Source organism: Aethalodelphis obliquidens, unplaced genomic scaffold (genome assembly GCF_003676395.1).
Source record: "Aethalodelphis obliquidens isolate GAN/ISIS:26980383/991018 unplaced genomic scaffold, ASM367639v1 scaffold6, whole genome shotgun sequence".
NCBI classification, from domain to species: Eukaryota; Metazoa; Chordata; class Mammalia; order Artiodactyla; family Delphinidae; genus Aethalodelphis; species Aethalodelphis obliquidens.
This window is the reverse complement of record NW_020837950.1, coordinates 1,499,523-1,512,600: the sequence shown is the minus strand read 5'-3', so window position 1 is coordinate 1,512,600 and position 13,078 is coordinate 1,499,523. Positions and strand designations below refer to the sequence as shown.

General features: G+C 42.9%; 1 long non-coding RNA gene across 2 annotated transcripts in view; it reads right to left on the bottom strand.

The window, feature by feature from the left end:
- LOC113618771 (uncharacterized) overlaps positions 1-13,078 on the bottom strand; it is a 167,802-nt gene that overhangs the window by 105,338 nt on the left and 49,386 nt on the right. The window contains exons 1-3 of one of the 2 annotated variants that reach the window (XR_003432117.1): positions 3,891-5,591; positions 2,514-2,685; positions 1,655-1,917 (exon numbers count right to left, since the gene is read on the bottom strand). The exons of the other annotated variant lie outside the window; for it this stretch is intronic. This is a non-coding gene — a long non-coding RNA (uncharacterized LOC113618771). Of the gene's footprint in view, positions 1-1,654; positions 1,918-2,513; positions 2,686-3,890; positions 5,592-13,078 lie in introns of those variants that run through there. 2 annotated transcript variants of the gene reach the window in all.

Below are 13,078 nucleotides of genomic sequence, written 5' to 3'. Positions count from 1 at the left end.
CACAGATCATCACATTTAATTCTCACAGAAATCCTATGAGGACTGTACTATTATTGTCTCCATTTTACAGATGAGCACACTGATATAAAAAGAAGGGAAGGAACTTGCACGAGGTCAAGATGCTAATAAGGTCCAGATTCTAACTCCCAAGCTCCAATGGTCAACTCGAGCCTAGGAGTCTGGCCTCTCCCCAGAGGAATTGTTCCAGTTATCTTCTGCTATGTAATAAACCACCTTAAACATAACGGCTTAAAACTCTATAATTTATTCTTCTTTCTCATGGTTCTGTGGGTTAAGTGAGCTCAGTGAGGCAGTCTTTGCTTAAGGTCTCTCATATAGTTACAGTCATATGTGATGGCTGGGCCAGAAGTTATCTGACTGCATTAGCCATTTAAATGATGGGGCTGGGCTCCATATCCAAGATGGTGCACTCACATGGCTGCCAGGTGATGCTGGCTGTCAGCCGGGAGGCCAGGGAGGGCTACTGGCAGAGCACCAATACATGACCATACACGTAACTTAGGTCTTTCATGGCAGGTGGGTTCCAACAGGGAGAGTTCAGAAAAGGGAGCATCCTAAGAACAAGGATTCCACAAAAACCAAGCAGAGGTTGCAAAGTTTCTTATGATCTAGCCTCAGAAGTTCTGAAGCATCATTTCCACCAAATTCTATTGGTCAACAGTGAGTACGAGGCAGGGCCAGATTCAAGGGGAGAATACCATGAAGGATATGAATTCTAAGAGCTGTTGGGTTGATCTTTGGAGACTAACTGCTATTGTCATATCTGTGAAGCACAAATCTTTATGTTGCCCTCCTGGGAAGAAGCAAAAGAAGGGAGTCTGGCCCCCATGAGGCTCTGGGAATGGGGAAGTTCTTACAAAGATGTTAAGCCAACTATATTACTAAGAAGCAGACATGAAAACAATAACAAGAAAAGCAAACACCAGTTATAGACACAAATTTTAAATCACACAAATAATGAACTCCTCAGTATCCTCCCCAAAGCACTGCCATAAGGATAGTGTTCTGAAGGCCTCATATGTTTTGTGGAATACATGTGATTTCTTCTTTTTTAACTTATCTTCCCTTTCTTCTTTTTTAACTTATCTTCCTTCCCTTTAACTTATCTTCCCTACTGACTTAGAGGCATTATGGTGTGAAATTCAAATACAGACTCTTACCAGTACTCTGAGTCCTTAGGTAAGACTTAACCCCTCTGACATTCTGTTTCCTCATCTAAATAACAGGAATAATAATATCTGCATCTATAGCTGAGTATACGTATATCTCTCTACGTCACTGATACACACAGTCATTGTATAATTCAGATCCTTTTCTCTAAAGCTCACAATTACCAAATAGAAAAAAAATCTGAATTACATTTATATCTCATTTTATAAATTAAAAAAACAAAGAGGAATTAAATTACTTATTAAGAACTTCAGGAGATCAGCAGCCCCAAAACTCTAGCCCCTAGGGATCTTCCCTGGTCCACTTTGCTCCGTAATGGGGCCTCTGCCCGGCAAGGTATCTAGGAACATATGGTCCTAATAGTTCTATACCTAGACAGGAAGATCATATGAGGCAGGTATAGAAGGAGAGAAAAGTCATGGCACAAAGATTATTTTCATTAATAATGAAAATAATTAAGTACCTGTCTCAGAGTAGACATATAATAACACCTGTTGGGTGGATGGGTGGGTGGATGGATGGACAGACAGTTGGAAGGGTTTTAGTTGTAAATGTTTGTCCTCCTGTGGTATCAGAAGATGGAACCTCACTTCCACCTCGGGAAGTTCCCAGCCATTCCATACTCCTTAAGCACAGAGAGCAGCAGACCATCTCTTTCTTCCCCGCAGATGGTCTTTCTACCTCGATTTGTTCTCTCGACACGTATTTTCTTCTTTCGTTCTCCACCTGCCATAGAATATTTAAAAGGAGAGACCAACAGCCAACGGAGATAAATGTGGGCTCTTAGGCTATGGAGGGGGAGCTTTCCTTTCCTCTTTGTTTAATTCTGAGAATGTGGTCCTATCCTCCAGTTTCTACATCTGGCATCAGGCCTAGTGTCAAAACTCTGGAAGTTTTCCCCTCGCAGGCTGTTCTTATATCAGAAGAGGCTGAGTAGGACTTTTCCTGTTGCCCTGGAATAGGGACAGGGTTCATGGCCGAGGACAAAAAAGGACCTAAATACACCACCCATTAAAGTGAGCTGACAAAGGGCTTTCTGAAAATCACCAGAACTACTAATTTCCTACTACCATTACCAACATCACCCCAACCTCCCCACCCCGTACATGCACAGAACCTTTTCCAAGGTAATCTAAAAGAAAGAGAGGGGATACAGAGTTGGAATTGAGGTCTACCAACCTCATGGGTTCTTGGGGAGAAATATTTTTAGAACCGGAGCGGTGTGCTTCCCCATTCCTCATAAAGCCAAGAGATGGGCAGGTTGCAAGATAATCACGTTTAGAGGCTGCGGGTATATGAAAAACGGGAAGCTGGCACCTCACCCTTACAATCTTCAGTCCCATCCTGGGATTGCCATCCAAGTAGAGCGTTGTAAGGTGTCTCCTGGGAGAGCTTGATGTACTTGACATGCTTCCCCTAGAGTCTGGAGACATCCGTGAATGTAGAGCTTGGTGTCTCATGCTCTTCCGGAGATTTATGAAGGCAAAATCCTTGCTGGGAAGAAGATGGAGGCAACCTATGAGAGGTTTCTCAAGAGTGCTCTAGCGGTTCCCACGGCTACTGCACAGGACATAGCGTTACAGGAGCACGGAGTTAGACGGAGGAGCAGAATTGGGGGTCTGCTCAAGGGGCTTTCAGGTGAAGGGAAGTGAACCCATTTACCCTAGGGCTACCCCTTCCCCTGAGAAAGTGCTGGAAGCATGAATCACTGTTGGGAGCAAAGGAAGACACAGCTACCCTCTCTAAGTTCGTCCTCAACAATAGAAAGGTCCAAAAGAAGATGAACAACAGCCTTAGATTTTCAATCACAGCCTCTTTTACAGAGACTGACACACAGCAGCAGAAAGATCCAAACGAAGCCAGACCCAACCAGAAGACAAGCAGGATTCCTTCCGCCCCCGACTCAGGCCCAGGAATCTAAGATCTTGGTCCTCCGTCCCTTCTCCTTGGCCCCAACCCAAGAAGGTTCCAGTGGTTCTCAACCAGGGCAGAATGGCTCCTGTAGGAGGTGTTTTGGAAAGTGTTGTACGTCATAAAGACTGAAAGGTGCTATGGGAATCTGTGTGGAGGTCAAGGGGGAAAGTGTTAAGTATTCTGAAATGTACAGAACAGTTCTATGCTAAGAATTGTCCAACCCCCAAATGACAAGATGACTCCCTATAGAAAAACATACTGGTTGACCCAGGAAAGGGTCAGACGACTGTAGACTGTAGACTGTTTCTCCTCCATTGCCACCCTACTCCTGCCTATCAGCCCCCTCTCTATTCCAAAGTGCTGGATTTGTGGGAAAGTGAAAAGACAGTTTATACACTCCTGCCCCAGATCTCCCAAGCCTCAGCTCAAACCCGTGGTTGGGACGAGGGAGGAGATTAGAGTTAAACTGAGTCCGAGATTCTGAGATTGACACTTTAAACCACAATGGACTGAAATTTTTATTACCGAAAGAGAGCAGAGAGTTATGGAATCTGCCAAAGATGCTAAAGGGTGGGGAATGGGAATTCAGCTGAACACTTCAGAAATCAGTCACTGGAAGAAACACAAACACTTCATGTTTATACCCCACTTCGTTACAACTCCTCAGTTGCCTCCTCCATAAAGGGGGGTAGGGTCCTGGTTTTCAAACACGCAAAGGAAGGAAGGTCACGGAGAATGTTTCTGTCTGCCTCACTGACCACTGCAGATAAGCCATTGCTGCTCACCCCGCTTGGAAGCATTACATCCTGTTTCCGCCACGAGCTCTGGGTGGAGCCCAGGGGTTGCCATCTAGGGCTGTGGCAGTTGGATGGAAAGCACATCGGAAGCCTGGTAGGGGTGCCGGCCCACGGCACAGATGCTGCACTCCTGCTAAGGTAACAATGGGTAAGGAATAATCATGAGATGGGTTTTCCTCTCCCCCTGCCATGGCAGGTGCTTGATGTCAGAGCCCACTGCCAAATGACCCAAGAGGGAAATGCCCAGGTCAGGAGAGGCTGGGCTGGGATGAGGAGGCCTGGGGAGCATGTGCCTCTCATACACATCAGACATTGCTCTGTCAGGGCTGTCTCAGCTCACACACAATGTACGGCTCAAATCCCATCTTTCCTTAGGATTCTTCCTAACTCCCTTCCTCTCACTCCCTTTCATCCACATTTAGAGAAACAAATAATTGGAAAGTGCCCCTATTAATACCACATCAAAAATACCTCACCTAATAAAAAATACCAGTTGGTATAGACATTTTCAGGACAATTTAGCAATATCTATTAAATTTTAGTTGTGCTTACCCTCTGACCCAATGCTTCTTCTAGGTATTTATCCTGTGGGCGTGTCATTCATAGCTGTATTCCCTGTGCTTCGAGCCCTAGAACTGTACCAGGTATATATATGTTGAGCAGTGGATGCTCCATAAAAATTGTTAAATATTAAACAAGTGAACATACAATTAAAAAATAAATTGGCAAGCAGAACAACACATAAGTTATGATTTCACCTAGGCTTACAAAAAGCACAAATTATATTTTCCTTGCTGTGTAAGAAAAAAGGTTGTAAACTTTTTCAGTTCACAGCACATCATCAGAGGTACAGAGGTTGGCATGCTCTCTGAGCACCACTGTCTCTTACCTTATTCTATTGTGCCTCTTTTTCCCCATCACATCCTCACTCCCATTCCCTGCCCACTCTAATGTGTATAGTTAATCTTTGCATCTGTATGTATCCCTGAAAGATAATGTTTTTTACACACGTATTCTTATTTTTCATATTGCAAATGATACTGCATAAATCTTATTCACTTTCTTCCCTTTTTCACTATGTTTTAAAGCTCAATCCATGTTAAACCATAGGTACATCTAGTTCATTGAATTGTGACTGCATTATAGTATATATTCCATACTAGATGTCCACCTTGGTTTACTTACTCATTCTCACTGCAATAGACAAAGTCCCTTCCAACTGCCTACCACCACAAACGACTGCAAAAAAACATAATTCTCCTATGCCATCTCTATAGACCTGTGCAAGAGTCTCTCTGGGGCATATGACTAGAGAGGGAATCGTGTAGTAGAGAATATGTATTCTTCTCAGTTTCACGACGGAGCCACAGACTGGTTTCCAGAATGGCTGTGACAGCTCACCTTCCCGTCAGAAGCACAAAAAAGTTTATCTTTCCCTGTGTGAAATTGTCTGACCGACACTTGGAATCACCAAGCCTTGCAATTTTTTGTTCATTTTATCACTGTAAAGTGGTATCTCATTGCTCAATTTGCAGTTCTCATTTCAAGATTCATGTTCCTTTGTATGTGATCTGCTTTCTTTCTGGAAGATCTTAGAATTTTTAATCCTTGTCTCAGAGAAGCTTTACTTTCACTTTTTTTTTTTCCTTTGGCCACGCCCTGCATGCTTGCGGGATCTTAGTTTCCTGACCAGGGATCGAACCCACGCCCTCGGCAGTGAAAGCACGGAGTCCTAACCTCTGGACCACCAGGGAATTCCCTTTTTTTCTTTTTTTAATTTTCACTTTAATATATCTGATTGATGGGTGTCCTATTCTCAATGATCTTGAAGAGTGATAAGTGGCCAAGATTATCCACACATTTATTAACGGTGAACAGATAGATCTGAGAAGGCATTCATCTTCCATGCAAACTGCTTGCCTTATGCTGAAATTCCTTCTACAAGATCTTAGTCTAGCACTAACTGGGTCTTTGTTTGGTATGTCCAGTTGCCCACTTTGAGAGAATTCCTACCGTAATGATGGACATGTCAGCTTTTTTCCCATCTTCCTTAGGTTGAGTCCAAATACTTGTCCCAGAGCAGTGGCTGGTACACAGTAGGTCTCAGTAAATAAGTGCTTTCTTCCCTTCGTAATTTTCGATCCACTGTCTTGGGTTACAAATCCTTTACATATCTGAAAACAGCCACCATGTATCTCTTAGTGTTCTCTTCCTCCAGCTTAATATCTGGTGCCCACAATACACCTTGCACATCAGATTTTTTTTAAACCACCAGCTTCCTATTGGTTCTTTTAGCAAACACACTGATTTGAAAGTCTCCTAGTATCACTTGAAATGTGGTGACCTGGACTTCCAGGTAAATTCTAAACAGAACAAAGCACAGTAGGTCTATGACCTCCTACAATTCCCCTGTAATTCTATTTTGCCAGGTAAGAACACCTTCCCTTCTTAGTAGTAGCAGCAGCCACTTGATGACTTGCTGAACTTGAGGTCAGCTCAATCCCCCAGGCCTTTTTCACATGAACGGTTGCTTATACCCATGGAATTTATTTTGGGGACCACTTAGATGGTTCAGAGTGCAAACTGGAATCAAAATCTGTGGCAAGGGCTTCCCTGGTGGTGCAGTGGTTGAGAGCCTGCCCGCCGATACAGGGGACACAGGTTCGTGCCCTGGTCCGGGAAGATCCCACATGCCGCGGAGCGGCTGGGCCCGTGAGCCATGGCCGCTGAGCCTGCGCGTCCGGAGCCTGTGCTCTGCAACGGGAGAGGCCACAACAGTGAGAGGCCCACGTACCGCAAAAGAAAAAAAAAAAAAAAAATCTGTGGCAAGTGTTCTCCTCCAATTTAATTAATTTAACATTTGATTTTTCTCCCTTCTTTCCTCCTTTCAGCTGCTCTATGGTTGATCAAATTATAGAACTAAATAGACCAGGGTTCAAATCCTGCCTCTGCTTCTTCCTAAACCTGTAGCCTTCGAAAAACGCTTTATTCTCTCTGAATTTTTGTTGCTTCGATTGCCTTGGAAATAATAACCTTTACTTCTTCACAGTAGTGTGAAGTGCTATAAAAGTTAAATGAGATCTAATATTAGAAAACATCAGACACATAGAAGCCCCTCAGCATGCTAGTTCCCTTCTTCACACTCCTTGCCTTTCCTGCCTGGATCTCAAAAGGGAAGAGAAAGCACTCATTTCCTCCCAGATATGTCTAGACTCCTGATTCCCACAACAAAACATACCCATCTGCTTTCATACTCCCTCAACTCTGTGCTCTCTGGTACAAAACATATTAACTGACCCCAGATGATGCAGGAAGAAGTCCCAGTGGATCGAGGTGTTCCTCTTCCAGGTGACATTTGCAGCTTCACAGACGTTTCCTAGATTCTCAATGCCTTAATGCTTTTAGGATCAAAGTCAGAGTGTTAGGGTACAAAGTCAGGCAGACGGGATTCTTCCCACCCTCGGTGGTTTGATGTTGACACAGTGTGGCCGTGATATGGCTCAGTGGGAGACGGCAGAGATGGGGGCAGCAGACTGAAGAGTCACACTGGGCCAGTGGCCACCACAGATGTGAGGAGCTCTGTGGGGCTCTCACATCAGCTACTACTGCACAGGCCTCTGGCCACATGTTTGCAATCGCACATGAGGTTGCCCTGCACAGTATCAGAAACTCTTGAGGGGGAGATGGAGGTCTGCAGCAAAGTGTTTCTGCGGTCCTTGACACTCCCTTCAGCCCACCAGATTCTGTACAGTTCCGTGCAACGCCAGATTCCAACTCAAGCTCCTACCAGAGCATCCCCAGCTTTTCTGCTCAGGGATTTTCTCCAAAACCAAGGAAGATGACTGAGCCTGCACGTAGCCATAGCCCAGAAGAGAAAGAGAAATAACACCTCCCAAAGCAACCCTCAACAGTTGATAAATGCCCCAGCTTCCTGCCCATTAAAAAATTACTTTAGGTGCTTTCTACAAATTTCTTCAGAGCCCCAGTTGCCCACAGCAGCAATCAGCTCAATAAAATACCTGTACTGGATTTTCTTCCTTTCCTGTCTCATCCTCCCTACTTCCTCATTGTGCTTCCTGGGATTATCTCTCCCATACTACCTGTACCATGGTTTGTGTCTCACTCTGCCATTGGAGCTACTCAACCGAAGTCTTACATCAGCTAGAGCAGGGGTCCCCAACCCCCTGGCCGCGGACCGGTAGCAGTCCACGGTCTGTTAGGAACCGAACTGCCCATTAGGAGGTGAGCGGCGGGCAAGCGGGCAAAGCTTCATCTTCCGTTCCCCATCTCTCCCCATCACTCGCATTACCTCCTGAACCATCCCTCTCCGCACCGCCCCCCCGCCCCCGTCAGTGGAAAAATTATCTTCCACGAAACCGGTCCCTGGTGCCAAAAAGGTTGGGGACCTCTGAGCTATAGAAATGGTGACTTTTTTGTTCCTGATAATATGACACCACTTTGTCTTCAGACTGCTGTGGCCTGAAAGATATAGAAACTTCTTAAATGGTATACTTGGTTATTCTGTAACCTCCCTTCTACTGCCAACAGAATTAACTGTTCTTCCTTCTGCGATCTTCATCATCTTGTATGTGCTTTTATTACTCACTTTCAACACTGCAACACACAGTTACTTGTTAAACATCTGTCTCCTTCTAGATCTAGAAACACTAGATGTATATCTGAAAAACTATATCTGATTCCAGTTTGCATCTCTAGTGCCTAAGCCAGCACCTGGTATATAGTATGTGTTCAACAAGTATTGGTGAATTAATAAACTCCAAAAGATAGTGAGAGGGCTTCCAGTTCAAGACAATAGGCTAAGAAAAGTTATTTCCTCTCCTTTCTGGACTCCATTAAAATGAAAAGAAAAAAGTATTAAAATGATATAAACTCGCAATAACCCAAGAACACTGCAAAGATCACGAGCACTCAAGAGAGTTCAGCAAAAGTCTAGAAGATGGAAAATACACGGAAGTCTGGTGATTGAAGAAGGAGAGAAAAGAAGCCACAGTTTGGGATTTATGCTACAGCTGGGGTGGGAGCAATCTACCCAGCAGAGCTCCAAGGAGACTCTGGATTTAAAGAAGGCAGGTACCAGGATGATGGAAGTGAGACGTGCCGCTAAAAACAGCGTATGACTGAAGATCTATATAGAGGACAATTCACACATCCCCACTCTTTTCCTGCCCCTTCACAAAGAACTGCCCATAGCTAAACCCAGGCAAAAATCAGAACGTTCTTCTTCAAGGAAATCGGACAAACTGTCCTGGGAGAATTAAGTTGACTAGTGCAAGCGTTAGTGCTTCAAAATAAAGGCCTCCCAGAGCTGGCATTTACTCTCCACCCCTGTACTGGTTAGCTCTCTAGGGACTTGCTTGAGCAAAGCATGACAGTCAAAAAGCCATACTGATATAAAAGGAGCCTTTCTGTCCCCAAATTTGAGAAAAGCTTGTACCGTGACAGAAAAATATTACGACAGACAGAGGGAAAAAAGAGAGGGGGAGGGAGAGAAAGAAAGAGAAGGAGGGAGGGAGGGAAGGAGGGAGGGGAAGAGGAGGAGAGAAAACTCAGAGCTAATAGAAGAGAGCTTTTTTTTGTTTTTGTTTTTGTTTTTGTTTTGCGGTACGCGGGCCTCTCACTGTCGTGGCCTCTCCCGCTGTGGAGCACAGGCTCCGGACACACAGGCTCAGCGGCCATGGCTCACGGGCCCAGCCACTCCGCACGGCATGTGGGATCTTCCCGGACCAGGGCATGAACCCGCGTCCCCTGCATCGGCAGGCGGACTCTCAACCACTGCGCCACCAGGGAAGCCCCAAAGAGACCTTTTTTTAAACGTTGACACCTTTTCAGATTTTAGAAGAGACTGTATCTTTATAAAAAAAGAACAAGATGCTATTTTTCAAAGTATAACTAAAGAATTAGTAGAAGCCAGCGTTTAAAATATAATTGCCAATACAGAAAGTTCAATAGAAGAGTTGGTAGGTAAAGTTGAAGAAAATTCTCAGAAGGTAGAGAAATACAGACATGTACAATACACATAAAGTATGAATATATATGGAAGAAAATATGAGATGGAGACCAAACCAGAATGTCCATTACCCAACTAATACAAGCTCCAGAAAAAGAGAACAAAGACTACAAAAAGGATATAATTATTAAAGAAAACCTTCTGTAAGTCAAAAAATACACGTCTTCAGACTGAAAGGAGTACCACATTCTCAGAAGGATGACTAAAAATAGACTGATTAACTAGACACATCCACATAAAATTTTCAAACACTAAAAATAAATATATATTAATATAAGATAAATAGATTTATATATTTATATAAAGATATTTATATATAAATATATAAAGATAAATATATTTTTATATACATAAATTTCAGAGAGAAAAGGCAGGTCACCTACAAAGAAATGAGAATAAACATAGTATCAGGTTTCTCATCAGCAATACTAGATGCCAGAAAACACTAGGGGTAAAGCCTTCCAATTTCTGAGGAAAGATGATTTTCAACCGAGAATTTTACACCCCACCAAATAATCAATAGAAAAGAAAAATAAAAGCCATATTCAGTCATGCAATGATACATCAAAGAAAGGAGCACCTTTACTTAAGAAGATACTTGAGAATATACTCCCATAAAAGAAGGGAATAAAAAAGAAATGAAGGCTTTGCTTTTGAAGTTGAATATAGATATACAACTGTATTGAGAGGAGACGAGGCATGCATGAGGTAGGTGGTGTAAATGAGTTAAATTATCAACAATAGAAAATACTAAATTGGAATTAAGAACTATTTCTAGGAGTACATTTTCTAGGTTTATGAACACACTGCCCAAAAGAATCCAAAGCATAAACTGTTGAAAGCGATTGCTTCTGGAGAGTGAGAATGGAGTACAGAGAAGTAGACAAGAGAAGTACAAGTAGACTTTTTATTATAAGCTCCTAGTTCTGTATCAATTATTTAGCAAGTGCATTGAACACTTTGATGAAGATATTTTTACTTTTTAATACTTTCAAGATTTAACAGTACCTCAACTATGAACACCATTCATCAATATGCTGATAAATGGTTGAAGTACAAGTTAATGAGTCATTCCAATAATTATATTGCCTCAGTTTCTACGTCTCTAAAATGAGGATAATAATGCCTACTTCATGGAGATGCTGCAATAATGCTTGAACTGCACGTAGCATGATGCCCGGCACATTATCAGCTCTTCATTGAATGGTAGTTACTAGAAGACACATGATACAGTTGTTGATACTAATCCCATCTCTGCCACTAACTACAAGCTGTGCAGGCTTCTATAAGTCTTATTTTCCTTATCTGTAACTTGAGAATAATGGTAGCTCTGCCTCGAGTCAAAGCATGTAAAATGCTTATCACAGTACCTGTACTAAACAGATACTCAATAAATGGTGGACTATTATTATTAAATAAATCTTTATTGTGATTATTTCATTTTGATAGTTTTCCTCATTAGGTGCGTCTTAAATGACAGGGCATCTCCAGATTCCCTCAGATCCACCAGAAAGTGCCTCCTCTCTTAATTCCCTTACACTCAACATACTCTACTCTGCTTCTTGGACTAATCACCAAACTTAATATTCTGCTTATCAGTCTTTCCCATCCCAAATTTTACAACGAACCAGGAAGAAAACCAAGTAAATTATCTTCTGTGTATTCCCATGGGCCCCCAGTGTGAGGAGGAAGAGGAGGAAAGAGGAGAAAAAGAATCTACGCCCCAACTTCCGTTATCAAGGATGGGAATGGGGATAAGTAAAAAGTGATTAAAAACATGCATTACTGTTTAGTGGGAAACCTTGCTCTAGTACATGTGATACAGGTATTTCATAAATAATGCCATAGAATATATTATTTAAAAAGCCCACAGGAGGGCTTCCCTGGTGGTGCAGTGGTTGAGTGTCCGCCTGCCAATGCAGGGGACACGGGTTCGTGCCCCGGTCCGCGAAGATCCCACATGCCGCAGAGCGGCTGGGCCCGTGAGCCATGGCCGCTGAGCCTGCGCGTCCGGAGCCTGTGCTCCGCAACGGGAGAGACCACAACAGTGAGAGGCCCACGTGCCGCAAAAAAAAAAAAAAAAAAGCCCACGAGAGCATGCAACAACAATTAGTTGGACATTTTCCCTTAGCTCCTGAGCAGGATTTTTTCTGAGTGCTCAGAATGAGAAAGATTCATCCTCTGTCAGAGAGGCATACATGTGATAACTAACCAGAAACAGGAGGAAGAGGGCACCGACACTTCATGTGTGCTCCATGCTGGACACTTACAATTACCTCATTTAATGCTCACAAATAACCCCCTGATGGGCGTATGTTGGACCAATGAGGTAAGCAAGGCTTAGAGATATCAAATAACTCATCCAAGTTCACACAGATAGTAAGGGGTAGAACAGAGACTTGAACCCATGACTCCAGAGTCCATCCTCTTTTCACCAGGCCTCCCAGGATGTCAACCAGACCTCCGCCACCTCTCAGGGTGCCCTGGTGAGGGAATCTGGAGACAAGGGTTTAATTCCTGGCTTGACCAACCAAGTAATTTAGGCCAATTTATCCTTTTAAGGGTTTTTCTGACTCCACTCAAAATATAATTGTACTCTGCATAGCATCATAAGAACTCAGAAAGAATGAATTCATGTTTATAAAGTACTATATAAAGCCTAAATATACTCTTATTTTTAAAATATTCTTATATACAGATAAAAATTATACTCTCAAAAAGACATTCTAGCACCCCAAACTAAGATTAGATTTCAGTGTCTCCATTTCTTGACTAACCAGACACCAAATAATGTCATTCCAAACAGCATAGATAATGGTTTCTTGGAGCCTAGAAAATAAATGTCAATACTTGTGGTAGTTTCTGAGAATTTAAAAGTGCTAACCCCAAAATAAATATATATGAGGGGGAGAGGTAATACAACCCAGGCCAATAAATATTCATCAAAAATGCTCACATAGAAAACATGTAGGAATCTAAGTGTGTTGATTCAAAAGAAAGAAAATAACTCGATGCTAAGATTGAGCTGTGATAGGACTTTAACTTAGGGCCGTCCTGACTGCCTGTGATGACACTGCTCATCTTTGCTCAAAAAGTCAGGGCCAGGCAGGAAACTCACACGTTCGTAGGGAGATGGAAATGCACTCCC